This window comes from Sus scrofa, chromosome 8 (genome assembly GCF_054392235.1).
Source record: "Sus scrofa isolate SSC_HxYL_T2T_F1_AM1 chromosome 8, Sscrofa_HxYL_maternal_Yorkshire_Landrace_v2.0, whole genome shotgun sequence".
Taxonomy (NCBI): Eukaryota; Metazoa; Chordata; class Mammalia; order Artiodactyla; family Suidae; genus Sus; species Sus scrofa.
The window spans coordinates 97,855,335-97,870,867 of record NC_139390.1 but is presented as its reverse complement, the minus strand read 5'-3'; the positions used below and the strand labels follow the sequence as shown (position 1 = coordinate 97,870,867).

Here is a 15,533-nt window from a genome sequence, read left to right as displayed (position 1 = left end):
ATTCTGTGCAAAATGTGGTAGATATTATTCTCTAATTAATTCTAATTATTCTCTAATTATTCTTATTGACTTTAAATTATTTCTTTATCAAATTTCTGTATACCTCTTCTATTAATGCATGACTTAATTTTCCACTCTTCCCTTTGTTCTGCTTTATTTTGTCAAATTGTGTATTTATTTATTTATTTGTTTTTTTTTTTTTACAGCTGCACCTGTAGCATATAGAAGTTCATGGCTTAGGAGTCAAATTGGAGTTGCAGATGGAGCTTACATCACAGCCACAACAACACTGGATCTGATCCATATCACAAATTTCACTGTAGCATGAGGCAATGCCAGATCCTTAATTCACTGAGCAAAGCCAGGTCTCAAACCCACATCCTCACAGAGATTATTTTAGGTTAGTAACCCATGGAGCCACAACAGGAATTGCAAATTTTGTATTTTAAATTTATCAAGCTACATTTTACTATAGGTTTTAAATGGAGTATAAAATGCATGCATTGACTTTTAATTTGAGTATTACATATAAATACATATACTATACATATACTGTAGGGACAGTGAGAAATTTAGAACTACAAAGACAGCTGTTATTGTTCTAGGCTTTTCTGATTCACTATAACTGGATAATCAACTACTCCAAAATGTAGTACATGAAGGCAACAACTATTATCTATCACAAAATGGAATTGTGAGACAGGAATATGGGCAAGCCTCTGCTAGGTGAGTCTATTCTTCTATATGGCAGTGATGAAAGTCATACAGTGAAGGTTAGCAGACTGATTCTAAGGGAGTTTCCTTTGCATATGCATGTACATACACATTGTGTGTGTGTGTGGGGGGGGGCTGTAAGTCTCAGCTCAGCTAGAACTGTTGATAGAATAGTTCAGGCATGTACCTAAGCATACCTCTTACTACATGGCAGGATAGGGTAATTAAACATCTCTTTTTATCAGTAGCTGAGTGTCAAGAAATCCATTTAGAATATGCAAAGCTTCATAAAACATACAGATGTCTGTTCCAAAACCTAATATCTGCAGTATTTTATTGGTAAAAACAAAGCTCTTATACCAATTGAGATTCAAGTGGAGAATATGAGACTCCACCTCTCAGTGGAAAGAGCATCAAGATTTACCATTAACCATATTATAACCATATGATGCCCAGCATGAAATATATACATTTTTCTCACATGCAAACTTCACCTCTTATGAGACAGATCTTTACTCAAATTCCAGTGTCCAGTCATCTAAATTAAGTCAGAAGTATTTTGAAAACTTATAACAAGGCAGACATTGGATAAATTCAGTAAAAGTAGTTCTTTAGAGTGGCTGCAAAAGTTGGTACCTCTCTAACTTCTATCTTATAGTGAAGGAGTTAATGAACTGATGTTTTGTGCAGAAGAAACAACAGGCATTGGTGTATGAGTGAAGCATAGGTCTATAAAAAAGGATGACTGGAAATTGACATACTCCTCAGTGGGTTCACCTCTATCTCCTTTACCCTATTATTCCCAGGACTTTGATAGCCAGAGGCATTCCTTCCTCAAGGGAGACATTAAGCAGCACCTATAAAAAGTTATTTAGATGCTTACTTACATTTGGGAGTGTAGGACCCACAGCAAAATGACCTGATTGCTCTCTGATCAATCCTTTCATTCAGAAATCATACACAAAACTCCAGAGTTATATGGAGACTATTCTACTTCCATGTTAATCTTTAAAATGTCCATTTAGGAGTTCCCGTCGTGGCGCAGTGGTTAACGAATCCGACTAGGAACCATGAGGTTGCGGGTTCGGTCCCTGCCCTTGCTCAGTGGGTTAACGATCCGGCGTTGCCGTGAGCTGTGGTGTAGATTGCAGACGCGGCTCGGATCCCGCGTTGCTGTGGCTCTGGGTAGGCCGGTGGCTATGGCTCCGATTCAACCCCTAGCCTGGGAACCTCCATATGCCGCGGGAGCGGCCCAAGAAATAGCAACAACAACAAAAAGACAAAAAAAAAAAAAAAAAAAAATGTCCATTTACAAATTATAGTGTATGTTATAGGCTCATACACTATAATTGAGGATTGCACAAAAAATCTGAAATTATGTTTGTTATTCATTTGATGATGGGCTTATTTTCTCTACCTCAATACAAAATTTATCACTGTGATTTGCCGAATTACCTAGTTTGTTACAACAATGCGAAATTTATACTCTAAGTGTTAAACAAGGCATGTTTACATGGGACCTACTTAGGAACATCAGCACTTTTTATTTGCTTTGATTTTTCTTAAGAAGGAGAACATAATTAAACACTATGGCTGTTAAGGAGTCTATGAGTCTATAAAGGTAAATATACCCAATGACCATCTTGGTAGATACATTGCCACAGTCTGCACTAGATGTGGTCATTATAATAAATATTTTGTGTCCTTTACTGAACCATAGATAGTGGACTCTTATTGCAGTGATAAAAGTGATTCTACAGAGTATGCCGTGAACTTTACCTGAAACTAGAAATCCAGAAATATCACTCCAGGATAGAACTCTGTCTGGTGCCCACACCCAGCACCCCATCATTACTCTGACATACAGCGTGTTGATCTCCAAAGCAGAATTTGCCCTGCAGACAATAAGCATAATGGTTTCATTTTGCTGCATCTCTCTGGAGCCAAATTTTAGCCATTCTTAATGTGCAATTTTGTAGACTCAGGTACTGAAAAGGTTGACAAAGGGGCAGGAAATAAAAGAGCCCACATCAAAGCCCTTATCTAATGATAAGAGCTTTACCCTGAGGACTTGCCTTCAAGGGAGAACATCAGAGCAATTGGAAGATTTTGAGGTGTACTGCAATGGAAATAAGAGACGGATCTGTATCAGAGTAGTGCTGAGGTTTTCTACTTGGTGCATCCTTTTTATAGCATGGAGTACTAATTGCAACATTGTCCAGTGTGCACTTTTTCTCTTGCAAATTTGTGTGCTAAATGGACAACTGTAACACTGGGACTTTGATTTGCAAAAGTATCTTCCTTATTCTTATTTCTTTATTGTGAAAGAAGCTTTGGTTATAAAAGTGAATTTTGATTTTAGAAACTGAGCTAGAAATAAAAAAAAAAGATACCCTAATGCCTGAGTTGTCCAGTCACAATTTATAAAATTATTAGTCTATCTGTCCATTTCAGAATTTGTAATTTTCAGTATTCTTGCCCTAAAGGAAGTCTTTCAAAAATAGAATACTATGGAGGCAACACACAGGTTTACAGGTTGAAAAGTAAAGCCTCAATCTGCTAAAACTGAAAAATATTTTATGATAGTATATTTATTCATTTAGTAAGCTTTAAACTCATGAAGTGAATAAGATATTGTCAGCTCTTAAGGAACTGAAAAATTAAATGAATATGGAATATTTAATATTCATCCAAATAATTTCAAAATATAATAGAAAAATATAGCAATAAGAGAAATGCAAATACAGATCTATGACAGTATTTGTGTACATGTTTTGACCTAGAGAATATGAGATTATTTATAAAAGATGTAAAAAAAATGAGTCAGTAAAAGGTCTACGCATCACTAACCCTCAAAGACCCACACAAACAGCATATATGCTATGAAGTTCATATATGGCCAGTATAATTCACATCAAAGGAATGTTTCTGGAATTCCAGTTGTGGCTCAGCAGGTTAAGAACCTGATTAGTATCTATGAGGATGCTTGTTGATCCCAGGCCTCGCTTAGTGCATTAAGGATCCAGCATTGCCAGGAGCTGTAGTGTAGGTTACACTTGTGGCTTGGATCTGGCATTGCAATGGCTGTGACATAAGCCTAAGAGTGTTTCCCTGTCTCTTGAAACTAGCATAGAAGCAGGCTAGGGGTTTGCACATTTACTTTGCAGTAGTGTATGATATAGAACAGGTACTCAAATATTTGTTTAATAAATATATATCCATACATCATTGTCCACGTCCCCCATTTTTTTTTTTTTTTTTTTGGCTCTTGAATTCTGTACTTTCCAGTTTTGTCCATACATAAAATATATTTTACTTTTCACAATACAGGTTTGGTAAGAGTATCAGTTTGAAAATAAATTTGAGAGAAATGAGACCCGGGAAGACAAATCCAATGTAAAGTTGATGAATGAATTCTACACTTTTACCTGAATAAGGTGGAATGTTCACAATAGGAAATGAGAATGCCATTGATTGTCATCAATTATACTAGGTATGAATTTTACCTTTGTGTGTGATTTGCAATGTTGTACTCTTTGAAAATCTGTCTCTCATCTGAAAAATGAAAAGTATATGATAACACCATTTACAGCTGTGAGAATTAAATGAATTTACATGAAGGTGTATATCAAAAAGCTTTTGATACATAGTTGATATTTAATAAATATATCCTTCTTTCCCCTTTTGCCTATTCTCTCAGGCTAATTAAAGTTCCAAACTTAACTAGAGTCAGAATTCTAATTTGCTTTAGGCCCACAGGCTTGATGGCAAATGAGCCCGAAGGTAAATTATTTTGCCTTTGGCTTCTCAGACAATATTATTTTAGAAAACTGCCTTAGAAATATTGGTGGTGTAAATGAAACTGTGAGAGTGGATGTTAATTAAATTAATGTCTATATCTTAATTTAAGGAAGTTAATTGATTTGTGAAGAAAAAAAAGGTATTCTGGGTTTGTGAAATACAATGCACACATGAAAGGCTTAAAGGGATTATCAATATCCTTGAGATTTCAAATGTATTTTCATACAATAAAAATTTATTTTCTTTTAATTATTTTAGGGTCTTTATATTTGAATGTTAATTTTCATTTTAATCATTTCTCTTTCATTTTTATTAATTATAAAAGACATTGTTCTAAACATATCAAAGAATGAACTTTTGGATTTCTTTCCTTTTTTTTTTAGGGCCACACTTGTGGCATGTGAAAGTTCCAGGCTAGGTGTTAAATCAGAGTTACAGCTGCTGGCCTACGCCACAGCCTCAGCAACACAGGATTCAAGTCATGTCTGCTGTCTACACCACAGCTCACTGCAATGCCAGATCCCTGACCCACTGAGCGAAGCCAGAGATCAAACCCGTGTCCTCATGGATACTAGTCAGATTTGTGTCCGCTGCACTACAATGGGAACTCCCTAGATTTTATTTCTTTTTCAAATTCACTTGGTAGTTTTGTATTTCATTAATGTAAGCCCTTATTTTTATTATCTTTCTTTCCTACTTTTGCTTTTCTCTACTGATTTTTTGTTGTTGTTTTTGTTGTTAAATTTATTAAGCTAAGTAATAAGATCTTCACTTTAATAATGTGTTGAGGAAACTTAGTTAAAAAACAAAATCTCACAACCTAGAAGTTACCTCCACAGAAGTAAAAGATAAAGAAAACAACTTTGTCATTGGATAAACATTAAACCAAAATGTGATGCATATCAGAAGCAATCCACTGAGACTGCCAAAACTAAGTAATCTCACACCGAGCCAGTAAATATGATCTATTACATACATATTCTTAAGTAGTAGCTAGTCCTCAAGAAAAAAAAAAAATGACAGTGCTATTAGCCACATACAGAGTTCATCACAATACATCTGGTATTAAGAGTGTTCACCTGTGTTTGCTAATTGGTTTAATTCAAAAGAAAAATAAACTTCTCATATCTCTATAACAAGAGGTAGAGAGGTAGTCAGGCAACTTGAAGGAAGTGCTTGTAGAATTTAGTCCTGTCTTCTATAGAAAGTGGGAGATAGGGGATCTATCTTTGATGATTATAGTACAAAGAGCTGGTCCTTGAGAAAAACATCTTATGGGTTGTAAATTTGGCAAGAAATTAACTTAGCTTTTAAAAAGATGCCCATACATTTCAAGGAGACAAAAAAGAACATATAATGACAAGTTTTCTAAAGTAAATACTTTAAGAAAAGGGGGTTGGGTTTCTCTTCCTTCATTTTCAACAGGGAGAATTAAGCTTCTTATTTTTAATTTGTATTTGCCCTTACAGATGAAAAAGTTTTTAGGCTGCTGAGCTTCTGCTGAGATTCAGCTTTAACATAGGCTTTACGCGTTGTCTCCTACTTCCAGCAATTCCACCTTCAGGTGAGTAACAGTCATTAGATTCACTCTAAGAAAAAAGTAGCATAGATTCACTGGATCCTCCATCTTCCTTGGAATGGATACAAGGAAAAGAGGAAATGTGATAGAAATTATAGCAGTGAAACAGATCAGGAAAGGATTTAGAGTTATCATAAAAAAAAAAGATACGAGAATATGACCCATAATCTAATATACTAGGTAAAGGGGAGAGCAGATACTTTATTTTTTTATCAAGGGCCACAACTATGGGGACCATATACAAGTGTTCTGGGGTACCAAGTTTGAGAAATAGTCCATGAAAGCATTGAGAACCCGGGGAAGATGAAACATGAAAAAGTATCTCAGAAACATTAATCTGCTAGTTGAGCATAAGTGTGAGGCTGGGAGTGAGAAGGCAAATTTGAAGCTAAAGCAAGAAAAATCTAGATTTAAAAGTTAGTAATATATGCACACATCCATGCCATAAGAGATTTAAAAGATGTGACAAAAACGACCCATAGAAATGTTTAATTTTTTTTAAATCTCTGTAGCCCTTGGTAGGGCTTAATATCATTATGTTTTCAAACATTCACCCTCAACTTTGAATGCTTTAATGGTGTATTTTCATTTTATGATTTGTTTTCTAGTATTTTGTGGGCTTTCAAAATTACTTCTTTTGTATTCTTTGTTCCTAAACATAGACATCCTCCAAGCTGACTTCTTCTATTCTGTTTCCAAACTTCTTCCTCATAATGATGATATCCAATCAGAAGCTAATTTCTTGCCAATAAGTTTTATGGTTTTTTTCAGCAATGCTATTTGTCATCAGCCTCAGATGTCATTTGCTTTTTTTGACTCTGGCGAATAACACACAGTGGTGTTTCAGTGCTCAGGTAGCCAGATATTTAGTGATGTGTCTGATTTTGATAGGAGAGGAATGAATGAGAACTCCAAAAGCCTTGATGACATGAAAACTAATGTGAATTGATTTCAGAGGGGTTTTCAAGTGATGAGAAAGATAACATGTGCCAGGATTAGGAATCCAAGTGAAAAGTCATTAAATGAGGAGTGTCTATAAAAGAAGGGAGGTTATTGCGTGAGGAGTGGCAGCCCCAGTGAGGGAAATGTGAATAATACAAGAAAGCAGGAGTTTAAATAACATAGCCTTTTAATACTTAAACTGCTGAGGGTGTGACCTGTAAGCTGTCATCTAATAAGGTTTAGACTAGAAGTTTATAGAGTTCTGTACAGCAACAAATTCTACAAACTTGTTAATCTCAATAGCATAGTAATTTAGAGACTTTTCATTTATTTGATTTATTTACTTAAGGCAATGCAAATCTTAGCCTGAATTAGTGATTTTATATACATTTACTACGTTGTGTAAACTCTGAATTTTATTATGCTCACACAGTAGTAATTTGAAATGATTTAATAGATGAGGAAGACTGGCTGTGTTTCAGTACCTGCTTTCAACACTGCTTCTCTGGGATCAATGCCCCAAATTGAAATAGAGTAGAATCTGCCCTTTGCCCCAAGAGCCATCCTCATGGTTCTCACATATCAGGAGCACAGAAAAAAGCATTCAGGATAATCAAGAGCCACTTGTCTTTCCATTTTAACTTATGCCCTGACTTTAATGAATAAATATTGCAAATACCCATGGCTAGATGAGAAGGAATCTATTCTATTTTAATCCCAGTATGATCACGAAATGATCACAGAGTTAGCTCCTCTGCCTGCTCACTTTTATTTTTCTCTCTTTGTTCTTTTATTTCCATCTCCACTCCTTTACCTTCATGCAGCTTTTGCCTTTCTGAAATTTACTTAGAAACTGATGAATATCAGTTTTATACTATTGAAAACTTCCGTTTTTGAATATGCTGTTACCACAACTCAGCACATGAATGCCTTCAATCTGTCCCAGAGAAAAAAATCAGCACTGAAAGAAAAATCATGAAGCAGTTTACAAAATATGTGATGTTTTAGATTAATGTGCTATATTGTGAAGAAAGATAGAGGAGGACTTAGCTAAGGAAGAGAAGAAACTGGTGTTTCTTCCCTTCCCAGAATTTGTGTGTTCTTAGGGTAATTTGGGTGCTGCTGTGATGACCAGGGCCCTAAACACAAATACTTCGAGCAACATGGCAAGTAGGTACCTGTCTTAGAGATTTGTACTTATGTTAGAGGAGACAGCAACAGAAAAAAAATGTGAATTTGAAAGGAAAACAGCAAATATAAAGCTGAGTCCTTCTGTATAAGTACAGAGAATTGTCAATCACTGTTAAACCAAAGGCAAAATGTGTACAGAAGTGTTTGTAATATGAGGCTTGTGAACACTCGTTTTTGTGTGGTTTTAAATTGGGCCTCTGTGATTTTTTTGTTTATTCTCTATTCAGGAAGAGACTTATATTACTTAATGAACTATGTCTGTATGGGCATTTGATACTTTTCCTTTTAGTCCCCTGAGTCACTGGTTTGGGGGTCTCTTAGTCCACAATCTTTTATGTTCCCTCTATCCGCTAACCCTTAGTGTTACCGTTTTCCTATTTTCATACTTTAAGATTTCCTCTGTTCAGCCGAAACACTTTAGTCTTACAGTATGCCTTCCATCAGTATATGTCATTCTTTTATTCTTTCATAAATATGTTTTGTACTTTTTCTCTGTACTAGTTCTTGTGCTAAGCAGTGAGGATACATATTTAACAAGACTCACATGATCTCTGCTCTCAGAGAGCTTCAAGTTCTTTAGAGAACAAAAATATTAGCTAGTAATATTCATAAGTGATGAGTGTCAGGATGAGGAAAGTACAAATATCTTCATGAAATGTGATATGAAGACCTCATCTTGTTAAGAAGTCAAGGAATGCCTCCTTGGAAAAAAAAAAAAAATAGGGTGAGTGAGCTGTGAAAAACACATTGGAGAAAAGATGTAGAAAAGTGTGATATGTATAGGAACCCTATGAAAATGCTTTCTGATAAGGGTTAATTTAGTATATTTAAATAATTAAAACATGACTTGATTGTACTTTATTCTAAAACAAATGAGAAGATGTTAAAATGTTAGTTAAAATTACGGATTGAAATTGGATATGTATGTGGAAGTGGTTTGGAGCCAGAGTGACAGGAAGAAATAGATGCAGGTACTCATGTAGCAGCAACACACACATACCTCAAGTTCTTTTTTAAAATTTCATTAGTGTGTAGTTGATTTACAATATTATGTTAGTTTCCAGTGTACAGCAAAGTGAATCAGTAATACATATACATATACCCATTATTTTTCCCTTATACATTATTACAGACTATTGAGTAGATTTCCCTGTGGTAGACAGTAGGTTCTGGTTAGTTATCTGTTTTATATACAGTTGTGTGTATATGTTAATCACATCCTCTTAATTTATCCCTCCCTATTCATCATTTCCCCTTTGGTAACTGTAAGTTTGATCTCAGTACTCCAGGTTCTTGCTCACACTGTGACTTTTAGATCACTGCTCTCCCATCCTTTTGCGACTCTGGAATAACCTCCTTTTTAGAGGCTTACATCATTGGCTACACATCTCTATGACCCTTCTCATCCATATTCTGCACCCACTTTCAGCTTCTTTCCTTCAGTGAAGACTTCACACTTGCCGCAGTCTTCTTCCCAACTGAAAATTCTGCCATTATTCTAGGTGACATCAGCTTCCATAGGGAGATACAAACAATACCCTAGTTGCCAAGCACATGCAACTACACCACCTGCATGATTCTCCTCCATTCTCCTAAGATACCCTTACATTGTAGTTGGTTTGAAAATGTTTCCCAACCTATCAAAATACATCTCTCACAACATGAAAGAATATGGAAGACCTATGATTATTGCAATTTGGTAGTAGATGAAAGACTAAGCAGACTTTTATGATATCTTAACGAAAAGATGTCATAGAAGAGTATCTGATTAATTTTAAAGTATACTGGAAATGATTACTAACTACGACACTGTTAAAAATATAGCAAATATATATTGAACAATGCAAGAATTATTATTTTTAATCCTAATGGAGAACAAATGTAATACATATTTTTTACTCTCTTTTGATGTGTGAGAAAAATGGTTTAGAACAACTAAATAAGCTACCTAATGTCATATAACCAGACCATAACAATTTTGAGTTTTGAATCCAAGTTGTTCAGACTACAGGGCTCAAGTCTTTAGCCACTATTAAATTTATTTGAAAGCCAGGTTATTTGCATGGAAAAGTAAGTTCAATTCTTCCAATAAAAAGAAAATAGAGAAATAAAACCTCAAATATCTAATATAAATCAGTGGACTTCATGCTTAATATGATGTTCATTTTGATATGGCACCAACCTTCCCCCAAAATAAAATTGAAAGGAACTGTCACAAGATAGAATTTAAAACAAAACACATATAGAGGGGTCCCTTGTGCTGTAGCAAGTTAAGGATCCTGCATTATCACTACAGCAGCCCAGGTTACTGCTGTGGTGAGGGTTTGATTCCTGGCCCAGGAACATTTACATGCCATGGAAAAAAGAAAAGAAAGGAAAAGAAAAGAAAGGACAAGACATAATGTATAACTTCGTAGTGATGAAGAAGGAAGATTAAATCTGAACCAATAATGACCACTTGAATATTTTTTTACTTCGATTTTTTTTACTCTAATTTATCACTACTCTTCATATTCCTGTAGAAGATAACTGCTTTGCTAATTGTAGTTGCTCCATCTTCAAAGTCATGGAACTCTCTGCAGTGCTTGCCAATATGAATCCCTTTTTTCTTGAAAATCTCCTCTTGAATTCAGTATTAATGAATTATCCAAGTTCTTTTACCTTTCTTTTTTTTTTTTTTTTTTGTCTTTTTGCCATTTCTTGGGCCGCTCTCGCGGCATATGGAGGTTCCCAGGCTAGGGGTCGAATCGGAGCTGTAGCCACCGGCCTACGCCAGAGCCACAGCAACGCGGGATCCGAGCCATGTCTGCAACCTACACCACAGCTCAAGGCAACGCCGGATCGTTAACCCACTGAGCAAGGGCAGGGATCGAACCCGCAACCTCATGGTTCCTAGTCGGATTCGTTAACCACTGTGCCACGACGGGAACTCCTCTTTTACCTTTCTAATCATACTTTCTCTGGTCTTTTTTTTTTTTTTTTTCCATTCGGTATGTTGACCCTCCAAAGGACTGTCTTCAAAACTTTCATTTTATTATGTTCTAACTTATCTTAAAATTTTTTGGGGGGGTATAAGGTAATAATATTGACATCACTGGCAAACAAAAAAGATGGATCTTCTCAGTAGAATAATGTATATCTGATTATTTGCATAAATGTTACCTATTGGTTCTGGAGCCCATGGATAGAATCAAGTCCATATATGAATCCCTATGAGGTCAGCTATCATAGGTTAAAACAACAAATTTATGGTATTTTCTTAATTATTTTGATTTCACCTAATATGATCCCCATGACATGGGCACTGCAGAGAAAGAGGCTTTTTTTGTGTTCATCTCTGATGTAGTGTCTATACTGTACTACAAAACTGTTATTGAAGATCGTCGATTGAAAAAAGTGAATTTTTCTTTTAAATCATGATCTTTTTGGTCTCATTTGTCTTACTAGCTCTTGTTTTATATTGTATCTATACTTTTAGGTCATCATATATTTGAAAATTAATGTGTTCAAATTAATTGTAGAAAGAATTCTAGAAAACTTTTTTGTTTTAACTTTTGTTTTCTTAAGATAATCCAGACCTGGTACTTCAGCATCACTTTTCACCTTCTCTTCTTATTCTCACCACTGTCCTCATTCTAGGCTTCTTTTACTTGCCTCAAGAATATTTCATTAATTTACTAGCCTATTTGTGCTTTGATTCTTACCCTCACAAGGCATGTTTTAGCACATATTTATAGTAATAATTTTTAAAAATTAATTTGATTACATTTTTCATGTTCAAAAAAGTCTCAATGAGCTCATAATTAGATACAAGATAAATAAAAATGCTTTAAATCTCATTGAAAATATCTTTATATCTATTCAACAACATCCAAGTAACTAGCAACTTTCTGTGTTCTAAGATCTGAATATTTTAGCTTTTGCTTTTCTACCACTTAGAATTCTCTCATTTCACCTTTTCACATCTAAATAGTGCTTATCTTTCCATTCATCACTCAAATGTTGCCTTATTCCTGATTTTCAAAACCAGCATATGACAATGTGATAAAATTAAACTGATAAAAGAATAATTATATGCAGGAGTTCCTGTCATGGCGCAGTGGTTAACGAATCCAACTAGGAACCATAAGGTTGAGGGTTCAATCCCTGGCCTCGCTCAGTGGGTTAATGAACCAGCATTGCCGTGAGCTGTGAGTGTAGGTCGCAGACGTGGCTCCGATCTGGAGTTGCTGTATCTGTGGCGTAGGCCAGTGGCTACAGCTCTGATTAGACCCCTATCCTGGGAACCTCCATATGCCTATGCCATAGAAAAGGCAAAAAGACAAAAAAAAAAAAAAAAAAAAAAAAAAGAGTAATTACAGGCAGGGCATTGAAAAGAAATTCTTCAAGAAATCAGTGAAAAGCATTAATATAGCTGTTAGTAAGTGGAAACAACCAAAGCAGAGAAAATACTATAAATTGAATGTATATTTCATTTTTTAGCAATTCTGTTTTTCCCTCTGAGTCAAAGAATCACCTCAATAAATATCTAAGTTAAATCAATAGATATACAAAATTAAAACATTCAATATGAATAGATATAAAATACTAGAAACATATAATTGCTTTTGTTTACTTTGATTCTAGAAGACCTTAAATAAGAAAAAAAAAGAAAATAGCAAGTATTTACAATTGTGAGAGTAAAAATATAATAACCAGAGGAAAGAAGAAATAGGTGTTTGGATTATTAGGAAAACACAAAGGTGAAAATTCAAGGAAAAAAATGTAAGTAAGCATCTAAATAACTTTTTATAGGTGCTGCTTAATGTCTCCCTGAGGAAGAAATGCCTCTGGCTATCAAAGTCCTGGGAATAACAGGGTAAAGGGGACAGAAGTGAACCCACTAAGGAGTATGTCAATTTCTAGTTAATAGGCTAGTTGGAGCGGATGCTAATAGGATTCATTTCCACTGCACCAGGACGTGAACTTCAAGTTGATCCTTAATCCAGTAAACCATTTATTTTCACCAAGGCAAACGGGTTTCCTGGATTTCTGCAATAGATATTAGTAGTTCTGGAAAACTGCTAAGAGACATGTTTGTGTGTATATATATGTGTATATATATATACATATTACGTAAATAAACACATTGCACATATGCACATACAGTTTTTTCTTTGCTAAGTCAAAATTTTATTTTTTTTTCATGTGGGTGTACTATTAGAAGAATCACAGGATAAATTCATTTTGTTTGTTGACAACCAGGATAAAACTATTAAATAACTTAAAAATAAATTGCAATTTTGAAAATAATAGCAATACAATACTTTGAAATACTCTTTAAAATGTATTATATTAGCCATTGAATATTTTATGCTGTATTTAATACACATCAGAGATGTTTAAAGATATTGCAACTTGCTTTTTTTTCTATTAGGAAATATCATAAAATAATAGAGAAACATTTCTAAAAGTTTTTCAGTAGTTAAGTATAATCAAATAATTCAATGTACTGGGATACATTTCAGAAAAAAAATCTAGAGAGCCTTTCAATCTTACAAATATATTCTAACGCTTTTACAAATATATTCTAATGCCTTTTTTGGTAACTGTTCACTAATTTTGAAGGTTATCAGCAGTTTAAAACACTTGAAAAAATTTAAACATGAGCATTCACAATGTAATCATGGCTGCTTAAGATCTCCTGTAATCATGCTGTCAATCATCACAAACAAATACTCATTTCGGGAGATTTTAATATTAGTAGTATTGAGGTAAGAATTATTCTAATTTTCCTCTTTACCCCCAGATATAAAAAACAATCTATACAAATCTAGGAGAGAGAAGAACTCTCAAGTACTTCCTCTTGATAGTCTCTTGAGCTAGATTTTTCTTGGCAACCATTTGAGGAAAAAAGAAGGATTCTGCCTAGAAGCAAAATCCATAATCATCAGTTTTACAAAGAACATTAATAGTAGATTTTGGCATGCAAAATTATTAATGAAAAGCATAAAATAAAGACATGAAATAATAAGACAGGCAGTTTGCATTGGAATGTTTATATTGGATGAAACTTTAAAAGGGATATTTATTTAATTAAGCATATTTCTTACAACTGCTTTCACAAAACAGTAGTGTTCATTGTTTATTTCTAAAGAGTTTATAAATAAAAAACAGATTTGTAACAAATGGAATGATGGGTCAATCTTTTATTAAAAATCTATATGGCACTGAAAGTATCCCACAAATGTTTTTTGAACATCCTCTGACAATCAGATACTGTGCTATCTGCTGTGGAAAATTTAAATAATTTCTTATTCTGTATATATATATATTTATATATATATATGCACACATATTTGCACACATACATATATTCATAGGTTAAATATGTATGTATGTATATATATATATATAAGTAATTATCTAAAATATTTCTGTAAATAGTCTCTAGAATTTTTAATACTATGGTAATTTTCAATACTGTGTTGTTATAGTTATGACATCCATGCACACAAATTGTTGGCCAGGGTTAACACATGACTGCAATGTTTATTTATATTTGTCTTACATTATTATATAAGTTTTTTTTTTTTTTTTGTCTTTTTAGAGCCACACCTGTGGCACGTGGAGGTTTCCAGGCTAGGGGTCGAATGGGATCTATAGCTGCTGGACTACACCACAGCCATAGCAATGCAGGATCCGAGCCACATCTGCATCCTACACCGGATCCTTAACTCATAGCGACACCAGATCCTTAACTCACTGAATGAGGCCAGGGATCAAACCTGCATCCTCATGGATACTAGTCAGATTCGTTTCTACTAGGCCATGATGGAAACTCCTATATAATCCCTATTTACACTAGAACCTACAAGCAATAAAAATAAAAATAAAATTGTAGTAGATATTGTGGGATGGCTTACCCAGCATCTATCTTCTCTTCTGGTGTATCTCCCTGTCAGTAAAATCTGAATAGGGAATACGAAAACAACAATGCATTTATGGAAAAAAACTGGAAAATAAACTTTTTCTCAGGCTCACTTGCAGCTAGAATTTTGGGTGTGATTAGGTTTCAAAATTGACACACTTGTGAAAGATCTAGACACAGAAGATTAAACGAACCCTTCTTCCTGTTCCATTTCCTGTTATTGCTAGCAAAGTTGTTATAGTCCTTGTATTTTCAATAGCAGTGTCCCCTTGTGAGCTCCTTGACTGATCGATGAGCTCCTTGACTGATCGAGAGTTGGTTCTTCCAAGTGGGGTCCAATCTAGCAAGTAGTTATTCCAGTTGTAATTGTCTTCTTATCATAAATTTGTATTAAGT

At 34.5% G+C, this 15,533-nt stretch overlaps 1 long non-coding RNA gene across 1 annotated transcript in view; it reads left to right on the top strand.

Annotated features, from left to right (window-relative positions):
• Positions 1-8,947, top strand: part of LOC146400954 (uncharacterized) — a 539,998-nt gene extending 531,051 nt beyond the window's left edge. Inside the window, exons 8-9 of the long non-coding RNA XR_014812989.1 lie at positions 4,045-4,207; positions 5,985-8,947. This is a non-coding gene — a long non-coding RNA (uncharacterized LOC146400954). The remainder of the gene's footprint in view (positions 1-4,044; positions 4,208-5,984) is intronic.
• The last annotated feature ends 6,586 nt before the right edge of the window (positions 8,948-15,533 follow it).